Here is a 27546-nt window from a genome sequence, read left to right on the forward strand (position 1 = left end):
CTTCTTCTTCTTCTTCTTCTTCTTCTTCTTCTCCTTCTCCTTCTTCTTCTCCTTCTTCTTCTTCTTCTTCTCATTCTTCTTCTCCTTCTCCTTCTCCTTCTTCTTCTTTTTCTTCTTCTCCTTCTTCTTCTCCTCCTCCTCCTTCTCTTTCTCCTCCTCCTCCTCCTCCTCCTCCTCCTCCTCCTCCTCCTCCTCCTCCTCCTCCTTCTTCTTCTTCTTCTTCTTCTTCTTCTTCTTCTTCTTCTTCTTCGTCTTCTTCTTCTCACGGATTTTTACATGAAGGAATTTCCGACGGATTTAAATCCATGGGAAATTTCAGACGGAATTTCCCATGGATTTATATCCGTCTAAAATTTTCGACAGAATTTCCCACGGATTTAAATCTGTCTAAAATTTTTGACGAAGTTTCCCACGGATTAAAATCCGTCTGAAATTTCTGACGGAGTTTCCCACGTCTGAAATTATTAAATAAAATTTAAGCCAATTATTTTTCAAACGCAACCAATCCTAATCGCATCAATACACACAACAATGCATTATATATTGTTTTCATTATTATATGGGTGTTTTCAAAATATAAATAAGATAAATATAAATCAAAGTGTGTGAGGTATGACTTATATTACCTATATATAATTATATGTTTAGGTTATTATAAATTATAAACTAATTAGCGTAAACGTGTTTTTTGTTACTTATCTTGAAAAATACCGACACATGACGTTCAAATTTAAGAATAACACATCTTTTCTTTAATTTTTAAAAATCACTCATCTCTTTGAAAATAACGTTATTAATTAAATAAGGGGAAAAAAAGTTAAATTATGTTTTGCAAATCATATATATGTATCTATCATTTATTTCGAAATTACATCCAATACTATGTCATTTTGATGAAAACTTTCATTGATCTTCAATTTTGAAAATAAGATTTTTTTTCAATTCATTTTTAAAATTATTACTTAAATTTAATATATTTTTTTAAATCACAGTGTGCATGATATTTAAAATAAATTTCAAAAAAGTTGAAATAATGAAATAAGAGATCAAATCTCATTTAATTATTGATATTTGTATTAATAAATTATTTTATCTTAATAGTATATAAACAGTATTATCTTATATAAGTAGTTGTGTGTGCCACTTAAATAAATAAATAAGAAAATTAATACTCACTTAAAAATTTGAGAAGAGATATATGTATGACGTTATTGAGAAAAACTTTAAGTAGGGGTTAATGAAATTTTTTCTAGATTAAATCTTCTTTATTTAAAACTTAAAACATTAAAGTTAAATTAATTAAACTAAATAATTATTTTTGTTCCTAACAACTGATTGATTTAAAAATCTCTCTTTAAGTTGTAGTAATTTCTTAAATTTACATTTTATTGATTTCTGAATTTTATATTTAAGTAAATCAGTAAAATACAAAGTAACGAGTATAAATATGAGTATTTAAAATTTCAATGAATCTATATATAGAAAGTAGAGATAAAGACAGAGAAAATGAATAGAAGAAAAATAGTTAAATATATAGTTGTTTGATTATCTATAGTAATAGATAAAGGGAAATATACGTCATCTTGTAACTGATTTTGTCTAAAAAATAATACATAATCATACCCTTAACTAATTTTTATTTTATATATTCTAATTTTATTTGAAATAATATGATTATATATTTAAATAGTTTAATTTTAATAATTTTTTAAGTATATTTTTGTCTTTTCACTTAAAATATTTGAATTTCTATGTTTTAATTTGAATTATTTTTTAAGTATATTTTTGTCTTTTTGTCTTAAATTTTTGAATTTCTACATTTTAATTTTAATAATTTTTTATTTCTATTATTTATTAATTCTTTTCATTTTAAATATTTTATAACATTAATAAAATTTTATAATTTTAATCTCTCTAATTTTATCTTACTTTTTATTTTATAAATATAATTTGTGTTGTTCATTTTATAATTAAATTAAATTTTTTAAATTTTTTATGAGTTTACATTCTAAGAATGTATTGAAATTTCTCAATATTTGATTATTAGATAGCAACAACATGGATATTCTGATTATTAGACATTATGTTATAATTCTACTACTGATCGTACTATATGTTATTTTTAAATTTGAACTCCTAAACTTTATTTGTTATGTATGACATTTTATTTTGTATGAATGAACTTGTTTTGATTTACATAATTATGATTGATTTAATATCTTTAAATAGGATAATTATTTAATAAAATTTTGAATTTTAAAAAAATAATTTTTCACAGAATTTCCCACGGATTTCCCACGGATTTATCCATGGGTAATTTCCCACGGATTAGTCCGTGGAAAATTACCCACGGACAAATCCGTGGGAAATTACCCACGGATTATTCCGTGGGAAATTACTCACGGACAAATCCGTGGAAAATTACCCACGGATTAGTCCGTGGAAAATTACCCACGGACAAGTCCGTGGGAAATTACTCACGGATTAGTCCTGGGAAATTACCCACGGATACAAATCCGTGGGAAATCCGTGGGAAATTTTGTGAAAAATTATTTTTTTTTAAATTCAAAATTGAGGAGTTTAATGTAAACTTATAAAAATTTAAAAAAATTTAATTCAATTATAAAATGAATAATCCAAATTATATTTATAAAATAAAAAGTAAGATAAAATTAGAGAGATTAAAATTATAAAATTTTAATAATGTTATAAAACATTAAAAAAGAAAAGAATTAATAAATAATAGAAATAAAAAATTATTTAAATTACAATATAGAAATTCAAAAATTTAAGACAAAAATACAAAAATATACTTAAAAAATAATTCAAATTAAAATATGGAAATTCAAATATTTTAAGTGAAAAGACAAAAATATACTTAAAAAATTATTAAAATTAAATTATTTAAATATATAATCATATTATTACAAATAAAATTAGAATATATAAAATAAAAATCAGTTAAGGGTATGATTATCTATTATTTTTTAGACAAAATCAGTTACAAGATGACGTATAACTTTATATTAAATGTGAATTTTGTAAATTCAACCGTTAAATTAAAAATATTTTACTCTTAAATCATATATACAAAATGTTATATTAATCGAAGATGATTTCTTATAAAACAAAATTAAATCTGTTGAAAAATTTATATTTTCGATGAGAAAATTTTTGTAGGAAAAGCTATATTATTGATGAAATATTTCAGACAAATTTATATTTGTCGAAAATGTAAGAACTGGTTTTAAATTTGATATGAAAATATTATGATATTATTAGATAAGATTTTAACTTAGTATTTTATTAATAGTTGATAATTAAAAAATAAAACAAGGATAAATACATTTTTTGAATTTTATATGTTTGATTTAATATAACTTATAAAATAACTCTTTGATAAAGTTATTCCCCTCAGTAACTCATGGCGTGTGTTGAATTTTATCGATCTTGTGACACCCTCTACCCCAACATAAATACAATAGATATAAACCATCTATATATAAATTCTTTCTTAGTCTAATATAAAATAATTATCTCAAGTATCATTGGGTAAAAGATGCACATTCATAATTTTCAACTGTAAGTATCAAATTGTCAAGAAATAATAAAATAAAGATTATAGATTAATCCCAGTAAAGGTGGCAGAGCCTCCTAGTTAGGAATTAACTTATAATCTTTTAGTAAAATTATAATATGACAAAAATACACACTTTCAACATAAATAACATAAAATTTACAAAAGAAAAAATAATAATAATTTAACAATAAGTCTAGCTAATCCCGATGTCACATCCTATCAGAGCGAAACCCAAACAGAAGCCTAAGCTTCACCACCAACATCCTCAGCCTCATGCTAATTATCTGCATCATAATTTAAATATACACAAAAATGACAAGGGAGTGAGAAACTTCTCACTCAGTTGCAGATATAGAAATAAAAGTTAAATAGCACACACACACGCAATATAATTCACATATATAATCAATCTCACATATATGCTTATGTATAATGATTTTCTTGACTTGACTCACTAATGTATGCATGTGGCGCCATACGGAAGTTGCAGAATTCATCACTGGTGACCCGAAGGCACACCTATACAATTGTCGGTGACCCTAAGGTACACCTATCATTGGTGTTCATACACCTCGTTAGCATATCGTGGGTGACCCAAAGGTACACCTTGTTAGTCGTGGGTGACCCAAAGGTACACCTTGTTAGTCGTGGGTATGCGGCCTCAGCGGCACACCTGGAGTAATATGTGCATATGATGCATGTCATACATTCACAGACTCCACCTTTAGCATGTTACACATATCATATTCATATTTCATAATTAAGAATTATTTCAATAATCCAATTTAATAGTCCAATAGTCCAACAGTCCAAACAGTCCAACAGTCCAAACAGTCCAACAGTCCAACAGTCCAACAATCCAACAGTCCAGAGGTTGCTTAGGTATCATATTTTTCAATAATAATATATTAAGATCTTTTAAGTAAAGTAGGAAGCTTAAAAGGTAATATAAGATAATAAGGAGGCTCAGCCTTCCATTTAAATAATAGATTACAAATTTATAAATACTTAGGAGGCTTAGCCTTCCATTCAAATAATAGATTCTAATATGTAAATAAATAAGATATAAAACAAAACACATCAATAATACATATTCAAAGCAATAAACAACAGGTAAGGGATCGGGAGCCAATCCAACAAACAGACTATTTAACAATTATTTCTACACCCCCAAGCAAGGTTTCCCACTCCCCCCCTTACCTGGGTTTACAGAAATTTGGGCAGAATCTCCTCCTCTCTATCTTTCCTTAAAAGGAATCGGAATTAGGGCAGAACCTCTTCCTCTTTCTCCTTAAACAAGGTACTAGAGCAGAACCTCCTTTTCTTTCTCCTTCTCTCTCTCTTACTTTCTCTCTCTATTTCTCCAGAATTTCCTTCTCTCTAGAATTCTAAATTTTCAAAACCTTAGGCCCCTATTTATAGAATTTTTGAAGTTACTATGCACTATGCACTATTCATTAAAATAATATTATAAATTACTATGCACTATGCACTATTCATTATTATATTCAAATTAATTAAAATTTTGAAACGGAAAGAATCCGCAGCCCACGTTTCAGCCGCCCCTTCACTGTGCAATTGCATAGTAAAATACTATTCATTAAAATAATAATATAATTACTATTCATGAATAGTAAAATACTATTCATCCAAATAATTTGAGTTTTGCGTAAGCGCTTACGTTTTTTCAAAATTACTATTCATAAATACGTATTCGTAAATAGTAAAATACGTATACATAAATAGTAAAAATATGTATACATAAATAGTAAAATACGTATACGTAAATAGTAAAATACATAAATAAAATACTTATTCACATAATAAATACATAAAAAAATATTTCTTTTCATTAAATAAAATTTGGGATGTTACAATTCTCCCCTCCTTTTAGAAATTTCGTCCCCGAAATTTTTGCAATGGTAAACTCTTTGCATTCTTACTTCTAATTCTTATGCAACATCACTACCTTGTTGATGTACAACTTTTATCAATTTCCTCAAAGGATTTGCTTAGGGAAAGATCTTGACGAATTTATCCACTTAAACACAAACAAAATCAATTTCTTAAGCGTCTTAGACAAATCTTCCACTAGGGTCTATCTATTCACCATCTTACTTCCAAAATGGAGCATCTAAGTGCTACAAGATTCTTAAAAACTTCTAGTATGCTAACCATAAATATACAATTGCTTTACTCCTCTCTTCATCTTAGGTCGCAAAATATCTTCTTAAGATTTTGGTACATCTTAGTAGTTTCTGAATGGATACTAAAGATACTCTTATGACCTTCTTCTAGGATTGCTTTATTAAATTCTAGCACACTAGGAATGCACAACTTATCCTTAAATCTCAAAACTCCATCCACTCCAAATTTAAACTCACTCTCCATATCTTGATTCAAGTTCTCTACTTCTCTTTCCATATTAGACCATCACGCTTCCCTTGCGCCACTCTGATACATTTTAGTAACTCCTAAATAAATGTTAAGAGTACTCTTATGTCCTTTCAAGTTTTATAACTAAACATCCAACTGTGTCCTTTCTAATTTCTTGCTTATTTGGGTCACTAATAAAGGATCTAACTCCTAGTTCCTCTAATCTCATCTATTAATATGATAGTTACTTCCAACATAAATAATTCAATGCTACTAAGGTAATCTTACACATCAAGCATAAGTTTCTAAATTCTGCAATCAAATTCAATCCTTAAATCATCAAAATAATAATTTGGTTATCATTGTAATCCAGATATTTGCCACAACATCAACACCTAAGCATTAGATACACATATCAGATCACTAATTTTACTACTCTATCTACAACCAATTCAAACTCTTCTATGATCAATTCTAAAGATCAGGTACCTAAGCATAATGTACACTCGGTATCCATATCAGTTCCCAAGTTTCACCATTTCATCTTCACCCAAGTCATAATCATATCCATCACCTTAACCTATAGCCTTATAACTTGTTACCAAAATAAATCAACTAATTATGCTCCTATAATTTTCTTCAACAATCCATTCGCTATTCATACTTAATCTCACAATACTAGAAGTAACCTTATAATCCAAACTTAAATTTCTAATTTGAGCCAAAAAGATTCATCTCTCTAATCATAATGAAAGATAAAGATTTCCTCAAAACCTCAAAATATCATATTTAAATCTATTTTTATGCCTAACAACTCAAAATATCATGATAGCATATATCTACCTGACACACAGAGTTGTATTTATCCAAGTGATTTCAAACCTATCTCAAACGAAAGTTAAGTGAATAAGCTACAACTCTTTATGAAGACATAAGATTTCCAAGAGATCATCTCTTTAGCTAAAGATTCAAATATCACCACTAATAAATTCAGTGCTTACTAAATTTCTAATCACCAAGGCAGTCATAACTTGAAGTTCTAGATTTTTGTTTCATCTTATCCTAGTTCTATTGAAAAGATAATATCTAAAGCCATATTCTTCATAAAGACCTCAAAATATAAATTTTGTCGATATAATACTCATACTATCATAACAAACTATAATGAAAATATTTTCGACACCAAATAGCAATAATGTATCAATATATCTAATGCCACAAAATACCTCAACTTTTTCCAAATTCACTACTTAATTTCTCATTCAAGTCTCTCCTTACTTTTCTCAATCAAAACAACTCACATGCTACCTAAACCATAAATAATTAACATACCAATAATAACACTTAAGGGAATTAACATCATTTCGATCTCTCACCAAAGAGACAACCACCTTTAGATTCAACCTGCTACAACTATAGATGTCAGAAACTTCACCAATCATAAACTCTTAGTACACTCAATATATCACCTCCCATCCAAGGTTCTAATAATTCGAGTTGGCTAACACTATCATGATTATCATTCCTCTGATTACAAACTAACTTAACAATCTCAAACTCAACAATATCAACACAGGACGAACATCATCATCATAGTACACAACAAACAAGACATAGTCAGAGTACACAACAGAGTCATGATAAGCACATAACACACACGGTTGATAAAATCGACTTGCTCTGATACCACTAAATGTGACACCCTCTACCCCAACATAAATACAATAGATATAAACCATCTATATATAAATTCTTTCTTAGTCTAATATAAAATAATTATCTCAAGTATCATTGGGTAAAAGATGCACATTCATAATTTTCAACTGTAAGTATCAAATTGTCAAGAAATAATAAAATAAAGATTATAGATTAATCCCAGTAAAGGTGGCAGAGCCTCCTAGTTAGGAATTAACTTATAATCTTTTAGTAAAATTATAATATGACAAAAATACACACTTTCAACATAAATAACATAAAATTTACAAAAGAAAAAATAATAATAATTTAACAATAAGTCTAGCTAATCCCGATGTCACATCCTATCAGAGCGAAACCCAAACAGAAGCCTAAGCTTCACCACCAACATCCTCAGCCTCATGCTAATTATCTGCATCATAATTTAAATATACACAAAAATGACAAGGGAGTGAGAAACTTCTCACTCAGTTGCAGATATAGAAATAAAAGTTAAATAGCACACACACACGCAATATAATTCACATATATAATCAATCTCACATATATGCTTATGTATAATGATTTTCTTGACTTGACTCACTAATGTATGCATGTGGCGCCATACGGAAGTTGCAGAATTCATCACTGGTGACCCGAAGGCACACCTATACAATTGTCGGTGACCCTAAGGTACACCTATCATTGGTGTTCATACACCTCGTTAGCATATCGTGGGTGACCCAAAGGTACACCTTGTTAGTCGTGGGTATGCGGCCTCAGCGGCACACCTGGAGTAATATGTGCATATGATGCATGTCATACATTCACAGACTCCACCTTTAGCATGTTACACATATCATATTCATATTTCATAATTAAGAATTATTTCAATAATCCAATTTAATAGTCCAATAGTCCAACAGTCCAAACAGTCCAACAGTCCAAACAGTCCAACAGTCCAACAGTCCAACAATCCAACAGTCCAGAGGTTGCTTAGGTATCATATTTTTCAATAATAATATATTAAGATCTTTTAAGTAAAGTAGGAAGCTTAAAAGGTAATATAAGATAATAAGGAGGCTCAGCCTTCCATTTAAATAATAGATTACAAATTTATAAATACTTAGGAGGCTTAGCCTTCCATTCAAATAATAGATTCTAATATGTAAATAAATAAGATATAAAACAAAACACATCAATAATACATATTCAAAGCAATAAACAACAGGTAAGGGATCGGGAGCCAATCCAACAAACAGACTATTTAACAATTATTTCTACACCCCCAAGCAAGGTTTCCCACTCCCCCCCTTACCTGGGTTTACAGAAATTTGGGCAGAATCTCCTCCTCTCTATCTTTCCTTAAAAGGAATCGGAATTAGGGCAGAACCTCTTCCTCTTTCTCCTTAAACAAGGTACTAGAGCAGAACCTCCTTTTCTTTCTCCTTCTCTCTCTCTTACTTTCTCTCTCTATTTCTCCAGAATTTCCTTCTCTCTAGAATTCTAAATTTTCAAAACCTTAGGCCCCTATTTATAGAATTTTTGAAGTTACTATGCACTATGCACTATTCATTAAAATAATATTATAAATTACTATGCACTATGCACTATTCATTATTATATTCAAATTAATTAAAATTTTGAAACGGAAAGAATCCGCAGCCCACGTTTCAGCCGCCCCTTCACTGTGCAATTGCATAGTAAAATACTATTCATTAAAATAATAATATAATTACTATTCATGAATAGTAAAATACTATTCATCCAAATAATTTGAGTTTTGCGTAAGCGCTTACGTTTTTTCAAAATTACTATTCATAAATACGTATTCGTAAATAGTAAAATACGTATACATAAATAGTAAAAATATGTATACATAAATAGTAAAATACGTATACGTAAATAGTAAAATACATAAATAAAATACTTATTCACATAATAAATACATAAAAAAATATTTCTTTTCATTAAATAAAATTTGGGATGTTACAGATCTAATATAATTGAAACATTAATTATTTTAAATTATTTAACTAAAATCTTATTGACAATTTACTATATGATCTTAATATTTTTGTATAATTAATATCTGGTTTTACTATATGATCTTAATATTTTTGTATAACTAATATCTGATTTTAAATTTGATATGAGAATATTATATATAATTAGATAAGATTTTAAGTTAGTATTTTATTAATAGTTGATAATTATAAAAAAAAAACAACAAGGATAAATACATTTTTTGAATTTTATATGTTTGATTTAAGGTAAATAAATATATTAAATTAATTAATAATTTATTTAAAATATTAAAATTTAATTTATAAGTATGTATTAAATAAATATTTATAATTTTTTAAATTATATTATCATTATAAATTATAAAATTAAATAATTTAAATTATAATTTTAAATAAAAATAAGTAGATGTTAATTATAAAAGTAAGTACATATAAATAAATAATAATTAAATATATTATTATTATTAATTATTATTATTTGTAATATAAAATTATTATATATTATTATTATAGTACAAATATGAGATTGTATATTTGAGGATGACTTAAATGAATTAATTTGTACAAGTTATACTGACAACATACATATACATTTCGGTAGCTTACTCATAAGAACTTGATAGCAAACCTAGGAGAAGTGATGGATGATCTTCTCCACGGATTTGCTTAGGCCGGATCTTCTTCAATGGAGACTTGATTCTTCACTTATGAACACTTTGCTAGCTACGAACTCAAGATGAACTCAACCTAAACTAGGAAGGAAGCATCCAAGCTCAAGCATCAATGGAAAGCACACTTCAAAGAGGAGGATTCTAAGGTGGAATCCTAAGGTTTTGAAGATGAACTCTAGGGGACTTTTGAGAGGAAAGGCTCACAAATTTCTATTATGATCAAAAGTAGTACAAATGGTTAAGGAGGTAGCATATATAACATCCGGAAATGGCTCACACTTGGAGCCAATGTGCTAGCCTAATGTGGCGCCAAGTTTTTGAATTCAAATTTGAATTTGAATTAAAAAACTTAACTCACATGCAAGGTCCGGTCACATGGGTGTTTAGTGTCCATTTAGGTTGAATTTGATTAGCATTTAGGGTTGAATTTGTGTCACACTTGTTCAGCCAAGGTGGCGCAAACAATGTGACTCCAAATTCAACTTAAATGCAAGTCAAATTTAACCTAATGTTGCCTAATCCTCAATTTTAATAATTCCTCCTTAAAACCTAATCTAATGACCTAAATACAATGGTCTAATGAATACAATCAATAGGAAATATTACAAGGAAAATAATGAGCCCAATATTGGGTACCAAAAGCCCAAAGGCCCATGAAGCCCAAAACTAGGCCCAACTAGCCTAAACCCTAATCTATGGTCAAAATACAAGACCAACATGAAAATAGATTCCTAAACTAAGAAAGTACAATTAAACATGGTGTATAATCAATTAAGCCCAAGTAAGAAGCACCCTAGGCCCACCAAGCCCATTGGGCCCACCAAGCTCTGAAGCAGTCAAATCTTCAAGTAACCTCCTGGCCATAGCTCTAGTGGTTGGGCCTTTAGCCCATGCTCTTCCATCATTCTCTCCCTCTTGAGAAGGATTCGTCCTCGAATCTGAAGACTCTTCCTCATCATCACTAGCACCTACAAAAGGTTTAAGATCACTGACATTAAAAGTGGTGCTGACCCCATAGTCAGAGGGTAAATCAAGTCTATAGGCGTTATCATTGATACGCTGTAAGACCTGAAAGGGACCATCTCCTCTAGGACTGAGTTTAGACTTCCTTTGATTTGGAAAACGTTCTTTTCTTAAATGAAGCCAAACCCAATCACCTTCCTCGAAGATCATAGACTTCTTGCCTTTACTTCCTTGTTTTGCATATTTCTCATTTTGATTTTGAATATGAATTTTAATCCTTTCATGAAGTTTCTTAACAAAATCAGCCCTTGAAGCCCCTTCCTTATGAATGAAATGTTCAACATTAGGAAGAGGTATCAAGTCCAAAGGAGTTAAAGGATTAAACCCATAAACAGCCTCAAAAGGAGAAATATTGGTAGTTTTATGAACTACCCTATTGTAGGCAAATTCAATATGAGGTAAAAACTCATCCCAAGATTTGTGATTACCCTTTAGGACTGCCCTAAGCATAGTAGACAGAGATCTATTCACTACCTCAGTTTGGCCATCTGTTTGAGGATGAGAAGTAGTTGAAAATAGGAGTTTAGTTCCTAGTCTTGACCATAAGACACGCCAAAAATGGCTTAGAAACTTTGTATCTCTATCTGAAACTATAGTTTTAGGAAGCCCATGAAGTTTAACCACATCTCTAAAGAAAAGTTTTGCAATGTTGCTTGCATCATCTACTTTGTGGCATGGAATAAAATGAGCCATTTTACTAAAACGGTCCACTACCACAAAAATAGAATCCATTCCCCTTTGGGTTCTAGGTAAACCTAGCACAAAATCCATGCTAATGTCCACCCAAGGAGAAGAAGCAACAGGCAAAGGTGTGTATGTTCCATGAGGCATTACTTTAGACTTAGCTTGTAAACAAGCTAAACATCTAAAACAATGCCTTTGGACATCTTTTCGCATATGGGGCCAATAAAATTTTTCTTTTAGCAAACTAAGGGTTTTATCAACACCAAAGTGCCCCATAAGCCCACCTTCATGACTTTCTTTAATTAATAGTTTCCTAATGGATCCTTGGGGTATACACAATCTTCCTTCTTTGTATAAATACCCCTCAGCCATATAGAAACCATCAAAAGCTTTTTGTTGACATTTTTTATAATTAACACCAAATTCAAGATCTTCTTCATACAATTCCCTAATATTATCAAATCCAAGAATTTGAGTTCCTAGGGACACAAGCAAAGTATGTCTCCTAGATAAAGCATCAGCTACAACATTGGATTTTCCTTTTTTGAATTTAATAATATATGGAAATTGTTCAAGAAACTCTAACCATTTGGCATGTCTCTTATTTAATTTACCTTGACCTCTTAAATATTTAAGTGACTCATGGTCACTATGGATGACAAACTCTTTGGACACAAGATAGTGCTCCCAAGTTTGTAAAGCTCTAACCAAGGCATACAACTCCTTATCATAGGTAGGGTAATTGAGGGAGGCACCTTTTAGTTTTTCACTAAAATATGCAATGGGGTGTCCTCCTTGCAATAACACAGCTCCTATGCCAACTCCTGATGCATCACATTCTAGCTCAAAAGTCTTTTCAAAATTAGGTAGAGCTAAAATGGGTGCATTAGTAAGTTGATCTTTAAGTAATTGAAATGCTTGGTCATGCTTGGCAGTCCATTCAAATAAAATATCTTTTTTGACAAGCTCATTCAAGGGTGAAGCAATGCTAGAGAAGTTAGGTACAAATCTTCTATAAAAACTTGCTAAACCATGAAAACTCCTAACTTCACTAACATTTTTAGGCTTTGGCCACTCTTGAATGGCTTTAATTTTCTCGGGATCCACTTGAACCCCATTTTTGCTTACAATGAACCCTAGGAAAACCACATGATCCACACAAAAAGTACATTTTTCAAGATTTGCAAATAATTGGTTTTCCCTAAGGATCATCATAACTTCTCTAAGATGTCCTAAATGATCATCTAGAGACCTACTATAGATTAATATATCATCAAAATAAACAACCACAAATTTTCCTATACATTCTCTCAAGACATGATTCATAAGCCTCATGAATGTACTTGGTGCATTAGTTAGACCAAAAGGCATAACTAACCACTCATATAATCCAAATTTGGTTTTAAAAGCAGTTTTCCACTCATCACCCTTTTTAATTCTTATTTGGTGATAACCACTTTTAAGATCAATTTTAGAAAATATGGAAGCACCATGTAACTCATCAAGCATATCATCAAGTCTAGGGATTGGGTGCCTGTACTTGATTGTGATATTGTTAATGGCCCTACAATCACAACACATTCTCCATTTTCCATCTTTCTTGGGCACTAACAATACAGGCACAGCACAGGGACTCAAACTCTTTTGTACCCAACCCTTATTCAATAATTCATGGACTTGATTCTCGATCTCCTTAGTTTCTTGAGGATTTGTCCTATAGGCTGGTCTATTGGGTAGACTAACCCCAGGCACAAAATCAATTTGATGTTCTATACCCCTAAAAGGAGGAAGGCCTTGTGGACCTTCACTAGGGAATATATCATCAAATTCTTTTAATAAATGAGAAATTGGGAAGATAAAGAATTAAGTTCAATACTTAAATTATGACACTGAAGCATACCTTTACAAAGAAGAATGTAAGAAGGTTTTTCAACAATCAAAGTTTTTTTTTTTTAAAAGGTTCTTGTTGAATTCCTTCTTTTGGAAAAGGTTTCTCTTCATCTTTCTTTGAAAATTTATGCTTCTTTTCCTTCTTTTCTTTTTTTTTTATTCAAGTTTTTTTTTTCTTCTTCTCTTTTCTTTTTCATTTGTACTTGATCCTCTATCACTTGTGAAGGAGACAAAGGATGAAGTACAAATTTCTTTTCTTTATGGGTGAAAGTAATTTCATTGGTAAGGCCATTGTGCATGGTTTTCTTGTCAAATTGCCATGGCCTTCCCAACAAAATATGACAAGCTTCCATTGGAACTATGTCACAAACCACTTGGTCTTCATAGTTACCAATAGAGAACTTGACTTTCACTTGTTGATTAACATTAATATCCCCATCTTCATTAATCCAATGAAGTTGATATGGTTTCGGATGAGGAATAATAGTAAGACCAAGCTTCTCCACCAACCTTGTGCTACAACAGTTGCAACAAGACCCACTATCTACAATGAGAGAACAAGCATTGTCTAAAACTTTACACCTTGTGTGAAAAATGTTCTCCCTTTGTGAAAGATGAGACTCATTAGGTTGGCTTCCTAGAAGCCTTCTAATCATGAGAAGTTGACCATCACAAGGATATGCACTTTCAATGGAATGGTCTTCCTCACTTGATTCACTATCACTTGAAGTAGTGGAACTAGTTTCATCAACACTACTATAAATGTCTTGCCCCTTCAAAATCATCACCTTTTTAGTTGGGCATTGAGAGGCTATGTGTCCTCTCCCAAGACACTTAAAGCATTTGATATCACTAGTTTTGCTACTAGAAGTGACAATATTTTTATTTTTATCACTTTCTTTTTCTTTTTCTTTTTCTTTGCCAAATTTCTTAGAGGAATCAAAGTGACTCTCCCTCTTGTAATCTTTCTTAACATAAGAGCTAGATTGAGTTTTACCTTTAAAAGAGGATTTTCTCAAATTTTGTTGTTCCACCCTTATACAAAGTTGGACCAAATCATCAAGGTCCCTATAAGGGAGTAACTCAACTCTATCTCTTATGTCAAAATTAAGACCACTTAGAAATCTAGCAATGGTCAATCTTTCTTCTTCCCTTATCCCAGCCCTCATGAGATATAACTCCATCTTTTGCCTATACTCCTCAACACTCATACCCTTTTGTTGGAGTCTTTGGAGCTTATCCATAAGCTCCCTACTATAATAGGAAGGTATATGCCTTCTTCTCATAGCACTCCTTAACTCATTCCAATAAGTGATGGGAGGATCATTATGAAGTCTTCTCTCTCTTTCCAAGGATGTCCACCAATACATGGCTTGTCCTTGAAAAGCTAGGGTGGCTAAAGGAACTTTTCTTTCCTCACCTACTTTATGACAAGTGAAAATTTGTTCCACTTTCATCTCCCAATCTAAGTAGGTGTCCACATTATCTTTTCCATGAAAGTAAGGGAGATCAACCCTTGATTCCCTCACTTTGTGTTCTTTAATGACTCTCCTAGGTGTTGGTTGATAGTAAGCATCCATATGCATACTACCATCATTAGCTTGGCTTTGAGAATCATTGGAGCTCTTGGTTGAGCTCCTAGAAGAACCTTTTGGACTTTTATTTTTATTTAAACTTTTTAAAAGTTTTTCTTCTCTTTGCTTAATCTTTTGGATTTCTTGTTCCAAAGCCATGATTTGTACTTCTTTTTCAAGTTTCTCTTTTTGTTTTTGAAGCATCTCATCATTTTTCCAAAGTTTTAGTGCTTCAACCTCCTTGACAATTCTTTCAAAACTTTTAGGAGTATCAAAGTCACTACTACCTTGAGAATGATGACTCATGGTTAAGCAAAAAGAATTTGTATGCTATGCAAAAAGTTATAAAATGTTTTTGGTCTTTTCTAGGAATGAAAATAGCACTTGGAAGTCTAAGTGTACAAGTTGCACTATCAAGGGAGGTGAGCTACAAAGAGCCACTTAATAACCAAGCCTTTTCAAGTGGAAATCACTAAACTCCTTTGTGGTATTTCCAATTCCTCAAAACTTTTCACAAAAATTTTTGTATGCTTTTTCACAATTTGTTTGTTTTTGACACTTAACTAAACGTGAGCAAATAAAACTACACAATTCTAGACGTTTATAGGCAACAAAGTAAAGCAATTAAGTACAAGAAAACTTAAAAGAAGCAAGTTAAGCAACTAGTCGGATATCCTAAGTGGAAGCTTGAAACATATGAAATTTCCAAGCCACTTCCACTAGTACTACACGTGAGAGTCTATCAAGGATGTAGATATACCTGACCAGCTTCTTAATACTCCCTCCAAGCTTTACAAATTGGTTTAAAAATACAAGAGAATTGACAAAAATTAAACTAGCCTAAAAAGCAATAAAGTGGCGGCTTTGGTGACCAATTAGTGGCGGTTTTGTGTTCAACTTTTCTAACACTTAACCAAGTGTTTAATCCGCCACTAATCCTTCAATATGCTGCTCCTGGACCTGCAAAAGAAACACAACAAAGAGGTTAAGGTGGCTGCCTCACAAGGTGAAGGAATTGGTCACTCAAGTGAAGGAGATTTAGGAGGATTTTGGTCACTAAATTAGGTCAAATTTGGTGATTATAGTGTCCAAAATTTTTCCTACTCTTTGTTGAGCAATGCTTGATCCTTGAGCAAGGATTTAAGGCCACTTCCAGTACAGGAAATTATTGAAAGAAAACTAGACAAGCAACAAAGCACAATTTGGAAAGCTTATACCAAAATTAAGAGTAATATGTGTATATGACAAGACTCAAAGAAGTTCAACAAGTAAAACTGAAAATTAAGACTCCAAATAAAAACTAGCACTCAGAGAGAAGAGTTCCTAGATAGGTACTAGAATAGATGAACAAAACAAAAAAAATTTGAAGACAATTGGACAAGTATAGCAAAAGTAGTAGCCAAAACAATAACAAGGAATCAAGTAATTTTTTAACTTGTATACCTCTCGGCTTTTTCCTTTTAATTTTCTTTCTCTATTTTTTTTTAATTCTTTCTTTTTCCAGTATCAAATTAAGAGTCCAGAGAGTATATTTGCCTTTTGTTTCAAAATTGTTAAAGATTCCAAGCTATAGAAACCGAGACTACAAATCAGCCAAAAATTAGGTCAAATTTTCAAGTAACTTGAATAACTAGTGCACTAGTCTTTAGGTTTTTGGTTTGGATTCCTTTGAACTCTTTTCTTTTTGATCTTTTGAACACTTTAGGCTCTGTTTTATCTCTGTTTTCAGCCTCTAATTTTTTTTAAAATTTGAATCCACAAGAAGAGTGCACTAGAAGTAGGTTTACACTTGAAATTTTTGAGTCACAAAATTTTTATAAGTTTTTCAATGGAATGTGATTTGAAAACTTAAGAACATTATAGAAACCTAACTCTAAAGAAACTTACTAGAACTAATAGCAAGTTATGAACACAATAAGGCAAAAGAAAAAGCACATATAGGAGGCAAGAACAATAGTTAAACCGAAAGCAATATATGGACACAAAACTCAAAATAAAACTAGGTTAAACATGCTATTCAAGGAATTTGCAACAAGTAAGGACTAAACACAAACTTCTAAGACAAAACAAAGATTTAAAAACAAAATCTAAATGCAATGTATGAGGTCCAATCACGGACACATACAAGGAATGGAGAGACTCAAAATAAACTCAAAATTAGCACAAAGCAAATAGTTCCTACAAGTTGATTATGGAAGAAAATTCAAGACAATCAACAATGGATCTATGAACTCAATAACATCAAAATATAGATCCGAATTGAAACTCAATTAAGACAAACATAAGAACACAAAGAACACAAAATATTCGGACCAAACAAGATGAAGAACTTATCTCCTTGAAGACCTTGCTCTTGATACCAAAATTGATAGCAAACCTAGGAGAAGTGATGGATGATCTTCTCCACGGATTTGCTTAGGCCGGATCTTCTTCAATGGAGACTTGATTCTTCACTTATGAACACTTTGCTAGCTACGAACTCAAGATGAACTCAACCTAAACTAGGAAGGAAGCATCCAAGCTCAAGCATCAATGGAAAGCACACTTCAAAGAGGAGGATTCTAAGGTGGAATCCTAAGGTTTTGAAGATGAACTCTAGGGGACTTTTGAGAGGGGAAACTCGGCCAAAGGCTCACAAATTTCTATTATGATCAAAAGTAGTACAAATGGTTAAGGAGGTAGCATATATAACATCCAGAAATGGCTCACACTTGGCGCCAATGTGCTAGCCTAATGTGGCGCCAAGTTTTTGAATTCAAATTTGAATTTGAATTCAAAAACTTAACTCGCATGCAAGGTCCGGTCACATGGGTGTTTAGTGTCCATTTAGGTTGAATTTGATTAGCATTTAGGGTTGAATTTGTGTCACACTTGTTCAGCCAAGGTGGCGCAAACAATGTGACTCCAAATTCAACTTAAATGCAAGTCAAATTTAACCTAATGTTGCCTAATCCTCAATTTTAATAATTCCTCCTTAAAACCTAATCTAATGACCTAAATACAATGGTCTAATGAATACAATCAATAGGAAATATTACAAGGAAAATAATGAGCCCAATATTGGGTACCAAAAGCCCAAAGGCCCATGAAGCCCAAAACTAGGCCCAACTAGCCTAAACCTTAATCTATGGTCAAAATACAAGACCAACATGAAAATAGATTCCTAAACTAAGAAAGTACAATTAAACATGGTGTATAATCAATTAAGCCCAAGTAAGAAGCACCCTAGGCCCACCAAGCCCATTGGGCCCACCAAGCTCTGAAGCAGTCAAATCTTCAAGTAACCTCCTGGCCATAGCTCTAGTGGTTGGGCCTTTAGCCCATGCTCTTCCATCAGAACTTCATAGTTAAGCGTGCTTGACCTGGAGTAGTACAGGGATGGGTGACCTTCTGGGAAGTTTCCCAGAAATTGCACAAGTAAGGATAAAACACACTAAACAATGAAATATCGTGAAATAGAACCCTTGAAAGGCCAAATATGATGGTTGTTACATTAATAAATTTATTAAAATTAAAAAAAATTATAATTTTCGGGTAATTTCCCACGGATTTATCCGTGGGAAATTACCCACGGATAAATCCGTGGGAAAATCTGTGGGAAAGTTACCCACGGATAAAAATCCGTGGATAAATTTCAGACGACCAATTTAACGACGGATTAGTGTCCGTCGGTAATCCGTCGGAAATGCCTCATTACCCACAGATTTTGGGCATTTCCCACGGATTTTTGCCGTCTGAAATACCAAATTTTCTTGTAGTCTTCTTCTTCTTCTTCTTCTTCTTCTCCTTCTTCTCCTTCTTCTCCTTCTCCTTCTTCTTCTTCTTCTTCTCCTTCTCCTTCTTCTTCTCCTTCTTCTTCTACTTCTTCTCCTTCGAAGAAGAAGAAGAAGAAGAAGAAGAAGGAGAAGAAGAGGGAAGAGAAGGAGAAGAAGAAGAAGGAAAAGAAGAAGAAGAAGAAGAAGGGGAAAGAGAAGGAGAAGGAAAAGGAGATGGAAAAGGAAAAGGAGAAGGAGAAAGAGAAGGAGAAGGAACTTAATTTTTCATACCATGCACGTGGTGCCTGTTTTAATCCATACAAGGCTTTGTTTGGTTTGCAAACATGAGATGATAATAATTCGTTTTCGAAACCAAGAGGTTGACTTACATAAACTTCTTTCGAGATTGTTCCATTTAAAAATGCACTTTCTCTAGAATACAAAATGTTTAGTCTCATATGATGCCTATTTTGGTCTTGCATTTGATTCCTCAGGCTTCGGCCGATAGATTCTTCCTATCTTATATTTGATTTTGGTCTGAATCAACCTCAGACCAAATAACAACAAGAAAAAGAAAACAATATGAAGAAGAAGAAGATACAATAACTAGATGATGAGAAAAAAAAACAATAATAACAAAAAGAAGAGTAAGAAGAGGAAGAAGAAGAAGAAGAATAATAAAGCAATAACTTAAAGAAGTAGAACAAGAAAAAGAAAAGAAAGAAGAAGAAGAACAATAACAACTACAACAAAATAATAACATGAAGAAAAAGAATCTCAGCAATAAAAACAAGAAATAAGAAGAAGAAGAATACAATAACAATAAGAAGAAGAAAATAATAACAAGAAGAAGAAGAAGAAGAAGAAGAAGAAGAAGAATACAATAACAAGAAGAAGAAGAAAACAATAATAAGAACAAGAAGAAGAAAAATAAAAAGAAAAAGAAGAACAACAAAGTTATAGCAAGAAGAAGATGATGATGATGATGAAAAAAAAAAGTAAAACAATAACAAGAAGAATAAGAAAAAGAAGAATAAGATGAAAAAGAACAAAAAAAATACAAGAAGAAGAAATGAAAAACAAAAAAAAAACAACTACAAGAAGAAGAAAAGAAATATGAAGAAGAAGAAGAAGAAGAAAATGAAAAAGAGGAAGACGAAGAAGAATAACACTAAAACGATAACAATAAGAAATAGAAGAAGAAGATGAAGAAGAAAACAATAACAAGAAGAAATAGAAGAGGAAGAAAAAGAAGAAAACAATAACAAGAAGAAAATACTAACAAGAAAAGGAAGAAAAAGAACAAAATAATAACAGGAAGGAGAGGAAGAAAAAGAAGTAGAAGAAAACAATAACAAAAAGAAACATATGCAAAAGAAGAAAAAAAAAATAATCATAATAAGAAGAAGAAGATGACAAAAAACAATAATAATAAAAAGAAGAAAATGAGGAAAAAAAAATAACAACAAAACAATAACATGAAGAAGAAGAAAACAATAATGAGAAGAAGAAGAAGAACAATAACAACAACAAACAATAATAAAGAAGAAGAAGAGGAAGCAAAAGAACAAGATGCAAAATAAGAGGAGGAAGAAGAACAAAATAATAACAAGAAAAAGAACAACAAATCAATAACAAGAAGAAGAAGACGAAAAGGAAGAACAACAAAATAATTACAAGGAGAACAACAACAAAACAATAATAAGGAAAAGAAAAAAAAAGGAAAAATAAATAGAAGAAGAAAAATAAAATAATAAAAAAAGAAGAAAAATAAGAACAAAATAATAACAAAAAAAAGATTAAAAAAAACAAAAGCGAGAACGCAACAATAATAATAAGAAAAAGATGAAGAAAAAGATGAACAAGAAGAAGAAAACAATAAACAAGAAGAACAACAATAAAATAATAATAAGATGGTGAAAAAAAAAATGGACGAAAACAATAATAATAATAGTAATTATTATTATAATAATAATAATATTATAATAATAATAATTATTATAATAATAATAATAATAATTATAATAATAATAATAATAATTATAATAATAATAATAATTATAATAATAATTATTATTATTATTATAATAATAATAATAATAATAATAATAATAATAATAATAATTCTGGATTTGTAGGTAGGAAGGTAATGGTAATTTTCTTGAAAGATTCTGGAGGTTAAAGTAATTGGAGTTAATTTTTTCCAATCAGGTTCTATTGGCAGAATATCAATATTTTCATCTTTAGTAATGTATTCTTCTTCATAAGATTTTGAGCCGGAAGGAGTAGATATTAGAGGTGTGATTTGAGATAATTGTTTCGACGGTGTAGGTATTGAAGTAGGAGTGGGACTTTGATATTTGTCTAGAAAAGATAATGGCGAATATTTGTTGGATGAAGTGATTTGAGGTTCCTTTTTTATGGTGGCTAAGAAGGTTGGTCTTTGTGGTCTGAGAGATGTATTGCTTCCAGTTGCATTAGGGGCCAATGGCTTATTGTCAGTATTGCTTGATGTCTGATTAGGGGTTCCCAGTGGAGAACCGTATTGGTCTTTTGAGCTTTTGCTCATTTTCTTGCAAAAATTCTCTCGTTAAGAAATCTGGTAGTGTGTTTTTCTCTCCCTTAATATGTTCTATTTCAAAATCAAAACAAGATAATAATGCTTGTCATGCAAAAATATGCTTTGAAACAAGATTTTTGACATCTTTTTGAAGAACACTACGAGCAGCTTTGCAATCAGTTCTAATTAAAAAAAATTATTAAAAAGATCAACTTGGAACTTTTGAAGATACAAGACAATAGAAAGAATTTCTTTTTTGACTGTTGAATATTTTTGTTGAGAAGGATACCAAATACCCGAATGATATATGACGACTTGCTCTTTGGAAGAAAGGTTTTGTTTGAGAATACCCCCATATCCTAATTCTGAAGCATCAGTTTCTACAATTAATGAGGCTTGGGGATCAGGGATACCAAGACACAGAAGTTTTTTAACTATTTTTTTAATTTTTACTATTTTACTCATCTCATCATTCCAGGGTATTGGATTTTTTCTTAGTCTTGAATATAAAGAAGCACATATAATTCTAATATTAGGAATAAAATCTACTACATAATTAACACATCCTAAAAATCTTTGAAGTTGGGTTTTATCTTTTATTTCATTAGGAAACTTATCAGCAAATTCTAAAGATCTTTGTATAGGAGTTATAGTACCTTGGAAAATTTCATAACCTAAAAATCTAGTTTTAGTATGAAAGATTTTTATCTTTTTTTCAGATACTACTAAGCCATTTTCTTTAATAATATTTATAAATTTATTAAGGTGTTCTATGTGTTGATTTATTGATTTTGAAAAAACTAATACATCATCTAAGTATACTATGGTAAAGTTCATGTAATTATAAAAAATATCATTCATAATATTTTGAAATTCACTAGGAGCGTTTTTGAGACCTTGGAGCATTACATTCCACTCATAATGCCCGAAAGGTACAACAAAAGCTGTTTTGTATCTATCTTCTTCTTTTACAGAAATTTGATAATATCCAGACTTCATATCAAATTTAGAAAATATTATTGCATTATGAAGTCTTTTAATAAGATCTGGCTTATTGGGCAAAGGATATCTAATCCATTTTAAAACCTTATTTAAAGGTTTATAATTTATTACTAATCTAGGAGCTCCTCTTTCTAATTCAGAGGCATTCATAACATAAAATCCAGAACAACTCAAGGGTGATTTTGAAGGCCTTATTAATCCTTTTTCTAAATATTCTTGAATTTCCTTTTTACAATATTCCAAATATTGGGCATTCATTTGGATTGGTTGGGCTTTTGTTTTTATATATTGTTCATTAAACCCATCAATATAAGGTAAAGATATCTCATATTTTTTACGGTGCCAAAAGGTCGTAGGATTTTTAAATCACAAATTTCTTTTTCTATTTTTTCTTGAAATTCTTTAATAATTTTTTGAATATTTGTATGTTGTAATTGTTCTTCTATTCTTTTGTATTGAATTTCTTTATTTAAAGAGTTAATATGTTTTTTCTTGTTATTAATAATGCTAGTAGAATGTTCTTTTAAAAGATTTAATTCTCTTGATCTAGGAGGATTAATAAATTCAAAACATATAATATTACCTAATACTTTTGTTTCTAATCTGTTCTTACCGGAATTTGTCACAGGGACGATCTTCCAAGTAAGACCGGTGAGCCTCCTTTACTGGTACGTTGATGCTCCAAGATGGGGGTGGTACCTGCAAAAGAGACTCCGATGCCAAAGTTAGGGTTTGTATGAGTAGTAGTCTCGTATAAGTAATGCACGTACCTTGGTGTGATTTAGGGTTGCTTTGGGCCTTGGGCCTGAGATGAGGTGTAATATGATTAGATAACGGACCTCGTCTAGGGCGAGATCCTCAGGAATCACTTATGATTCACTTAAATACTGAGCTGACGTCGCGTTGCACGTACCCGAGGTCGTCTCGTGTTGCTGTGCCGAGCTCGGAGCTCGGTTACGCAGTGCGGACAGTACACTAGCCCCTCGAGCTCCGAAGATCGTAGGTCGAGGAGTTGAGGCCGAGCTTGCTGGGGGGAGGTGATCCCTCGCGTACGTTTGCTCGTTGTGGTGACATGTGTCACGACTGTTCATTTCCCGGAAACGTGCAAGTGGCGTGTCATGGGAAACGACGGTTATGCAATGATGAATTTGCAATTAATTGTGTTGTCAGGCGTGCCCTTTGGTCGACACGCGTCGTGACGGTTTTGAATTTGGGGGAGAGTTTTTTTTTTTCTTTTCTCTCACTCGCGCCTTTTTGCCTTTTTCACTTTACTCTTTTCCACTCTTGTGGCTTCTTGCGCACGCTGTTCTTCTTCGTGTCCATTTTCTCCGTTCCTCTCTGAGTCTTCTTGCTCTTCTTGATGGCTGGTGGTCGTGATGCCTGTTCTTCTGCGCCTGCCAGGGGTAAGGCGCGCGGCAAGGTGGTGGCTACCGGGAGGGGTGCCGCCGAGAGGAAAGATCCGCCCCCGCCCAAGGACCTGGAGCCGGGTGTTCCTGGTTACGACTGGGTTAAACGCGAAGTGGGGGAAGTCCAAAGTGTGTTCAAGTCACGCCTGGAGGTTGATGCAGTTTGGGAGACGCATCAGATTTGCGACTCCTCCGTTTCCCGGTTGATTCAACTCGAGCCCTGTTCGGCCGGTGAGGGTGTATACATGGGGAGTTCTACCGACCCTCCTCATTTCTACGTTTATCAGTGTTTCTTCAGGGACCTGGGCGTTTGTCTTCCTTTCACGCAGTTTGAGTGTGATTTCTTGAACTACATCAACGCGGCCCCTTGCCAGCTGCACCCCAATAGCTGGGGTTTTTTGAGGGCGTTCCAGGTTCTGTGCGCGGTCCTAGGGATAGAGTTGTCCGTTCGCATTTTTCTCCATTTTTACCAGCTGAAGTTGGGCGTTCCGCCTTATGGCATTCTTTCTTTGAGCGGGAGTAAAGAAGGGGGTTTATTCACTCTTTACTCCCAGTCTTATAAAAACTTCAAAGCTGAGTTTTTCCGGGTTGTCCTCGTGGGCGTTGATCCTTTAGAGGATGGAGGTTTCTACTTCGGTGGGCTGCCGAAGTTCCCCTTCTACTGGGTCCCCAAACCGTCTAGGTTTCACGGGGTGGACCCTTCGGAGTTGACAGTTTCGGAGGCTACCGTCGTCAGGAATCTCTCGGCATTTCCTCGCCCGTTGGATTGCAAGTCGGTCTTGTCGCTTGCAAACTCGGCGCATAGGGGGAGGGTCCTGGAAGGTGAGTTTCTTGCACTTTAGCAGTTTGTGGAGGTTTGTGCGATTTTTCTTTTGCTGATGTCCCCCTTTTTGCTGTCTGTAGGCCTTATAGGGAAAGACTTGTGGCTTGAGTTGAAGCGCCACTTCAACGTGACCGAGCTCGAGGTCGCGGAGCTTCCAGAGGATGAGGCTTCCCCTCTGAAGGTCAATCGAAAAAGGAAGAGGGGCGGGAGAGAGGTCGGGGGGACTTCTGCCCCTTGTGCAATAGGGGAGGTTGCTTCCCGGGCCGCCGAAGAGGTGGTATCGGCTGCCGAGCCCGTGGCTCAGCCTGGTGAGGCGCTGGTCCGAGCTGCTAAGCAAGTTGCTCAGGCTGCCGTGGTGAGTACTGTTATTTGTTGGTCTTGCTTCTATTTTCTTTGTTTTTATGTTGTTTTTTCGTCTCTTGACTTGGGGTTGCTTTCTGTAGGCAGGAAGTGTTGTCAAGGAAGTGACCCAGGGTGCTGCACCTGCCGCTCCGATCGGCGAGGTAAGCCGTTGGGCCTTCTGTGGTGTTGGCGTTTCGCCTCTCTGTTTACTTTTTGTTCTCAGAAGAGTACCCTTGTTTCTTGCAGGTGGGGAACGTCACCGGGGTTTCGGGTCCTCCGAGCTCAGGGGCGTCGGAAGGGGATCCTTCCGTGGTCGCGCAGGGGGTGCCTGCGTCTTCTTCCGGTGAGGCCCGTAGGGAGGGGTCGAGCTCCGGGCTTCCTACCCCTGGTCTAGTGCCGAGGCCGAGGCGGCCGTACGTTGCGTACCGCTACGCGCAAGAGGGCGCGCCCATGCGGTTAGAGCACCTGAGTGCGTCGGAGGAGGTCGATTCTCTGTGGACTGCCGCGGTGACTCCAGAGAAGTTTTTCCTGAAGGGGTCACTGAGCACGGCCGATCAGGCGATGATCGAGTCGGCCGGGCCGATGGGGAGTTTTGATGCTGCTCAGATCTTCCTGCAGAGGGGCACGACCATTGTGGACCACTGGAAACACAAGTGGTCCAGGCAGCAGGAGGATCTGGCGAAGCTGAAGAGCCGAGTGCAGCCCCTGGAGGAGGAAAATAAGGTTTTGACCGCCGCCCTTGGTGAAGCGAAGATGCAGGGGGCCGAGCTCCAGGCGACCTGGGGGGACCTCGCCGAGGTCCAGAAGTCACTGGAGGTCGCCCTGCGCTCCAATGAAGGTTATGCGGGTCAGGTTCGCTCTTTGGAAGGAGAAGTAGCGTTTTTAAAGGATGAACTGGTTTCGGTGACTGAGGAGCGTCTTTGTGACGAGGTGATTATCAGTAGCAAGGAGGAGGAGATAGCTGCCTAGAGGGTAGGTCTTTTGGCGCTGGAGGCTGAGAATGTGGCGTTGAAGAGGAGGCTTGAGGAGGTTGAGCGTTCTGTTATGGTGGAGCACAAGAGGGGTTTCCTCAAGGTTGCTCGTCAGGCCAGATTCCTCGCGTCAGGTTTTGACTTTTCCACTATGCATGTGGAGAAAGTTATTCGCTTTGGGCAGCTCGTCAAAGAAGACGATGTGGAGGATAGTTCCAGTGAGAATGCCTCTACGTAGGCTAATTTTGTAGTAGTTCGATTGAATTTTTGTATTTGAACTTGGCAAGCATGATTTTGTATATATGCCTCTTTTTTTTCTTTATGTGTTTGCGCGTGATTGTTATGTGTTTGCGCGTGATTTTTGCTTTATGCGCGTTTTGAGACACCCGTTTTATGTCTGTTGTATGCTTTTGTACGAGGTTCAAACTTGACCCTAGCTATGCTGAGGTTCGAATTTGGCCTCAGGTTTTTCTTTAAGTAACCTGTGTGAGGGTTCGGACTCGACCTTACTGAGGTTCGGATTCGACCTCGGGTATACCGAGGTTCAAATTCGACCTCGAGTTTTTCGTTAGGTGACCTTTGTGAGGGTTCGGACTCGACCTTACTCATATCGAGGTTCGAATTCGACCTCGGGCATACCGGGGTTCAAATTCGACCTCGGGTTTTTCGTTAAGTAACCTTTGTGAGGGTTCAGACTCGACCTTACTCATATCGAGGTTCGGATTCGACCTCGGGTATACCGAGGTTCGAATTTGACCTCGGGTTTTTCGTTAGGGTTCGTACTCGATCATGGATAAATGTGTTAGGGTTCGTATTTGACCATGGATAAACGTGTTAGGGTTCATATTCGACCCCAAATAGGTGGGTTAAGGTTCGTATTCGACCTCGAGTTTGAGTAAAACGTAAAATAATGTGAGGTTAGAGAGATATAAGTAGAACGGAATGAGTTCTTTCATTGATTGTGTAAATGTGCCTCGTTAAAATCCCTCTCAGCCAAAACCCATCTTTCTGTTTATTGGGACAAAAGATTGAGGCGGGAAAAGAGTGCATAACTCATTCATACAAGTTTCAACTAAAATAAAACTTGAGATGCGTAACATTCCAAGTTCGCGGTATAGGTTTTTCGCTGAGCTCCTCTAGTCGGTAGGCCCCATTCTCCAAGTCTTCTGTAACTCGGAACAGGCCACC

At 33.9% G+C, this 27546-nt stretch overlaps 1 long non-coding RNA gene across 2 annotated transcripts; it reads right to left on the bottom strand.

Moving 5' to 3' along the window:
• Positions 1 to 3587: 3587 nt before the first annotated feature.
• Positions 3588 to 10386, bottom strand: LOC145952768 (uncharacterized). Of its 2 annotated transcripts, XR_014430260.1 has the most exons (4): positions 8949 to 10386; positions 6446 to 8063; positions 4781 to 6351; positions 3588 to 3864 (listed from the first exon to the last, which is right to left on the bottom strand). It is a non-coding gene; the product is annotated as an uncharacterized LOC145952768 (long non-coding RNA). The 2 variants fall into 2 exon arrangements; XR_014430259.1 differs by having other exon boundaries at positions 4781 to 8063.
• Between the last annotated feature and the right edge of the window lie 17160 nt (positions 10387 to 27546).

Source organism: Cajanus cajan, chromosome 10, assembly GCF_000230855.2.
Source record: "Cajanus cajan strain Asha chromosome 10, NIPB_CcT2T_4, whole genome shotgun sequence".
In the NCBI taxonomy this organism is placed as follows: Eukaryota; Viridiplantae; Streptophyta; class Magnoliopsida; order Fabales; family Fabaceae; genus Cajanus; species Cajanus cajan.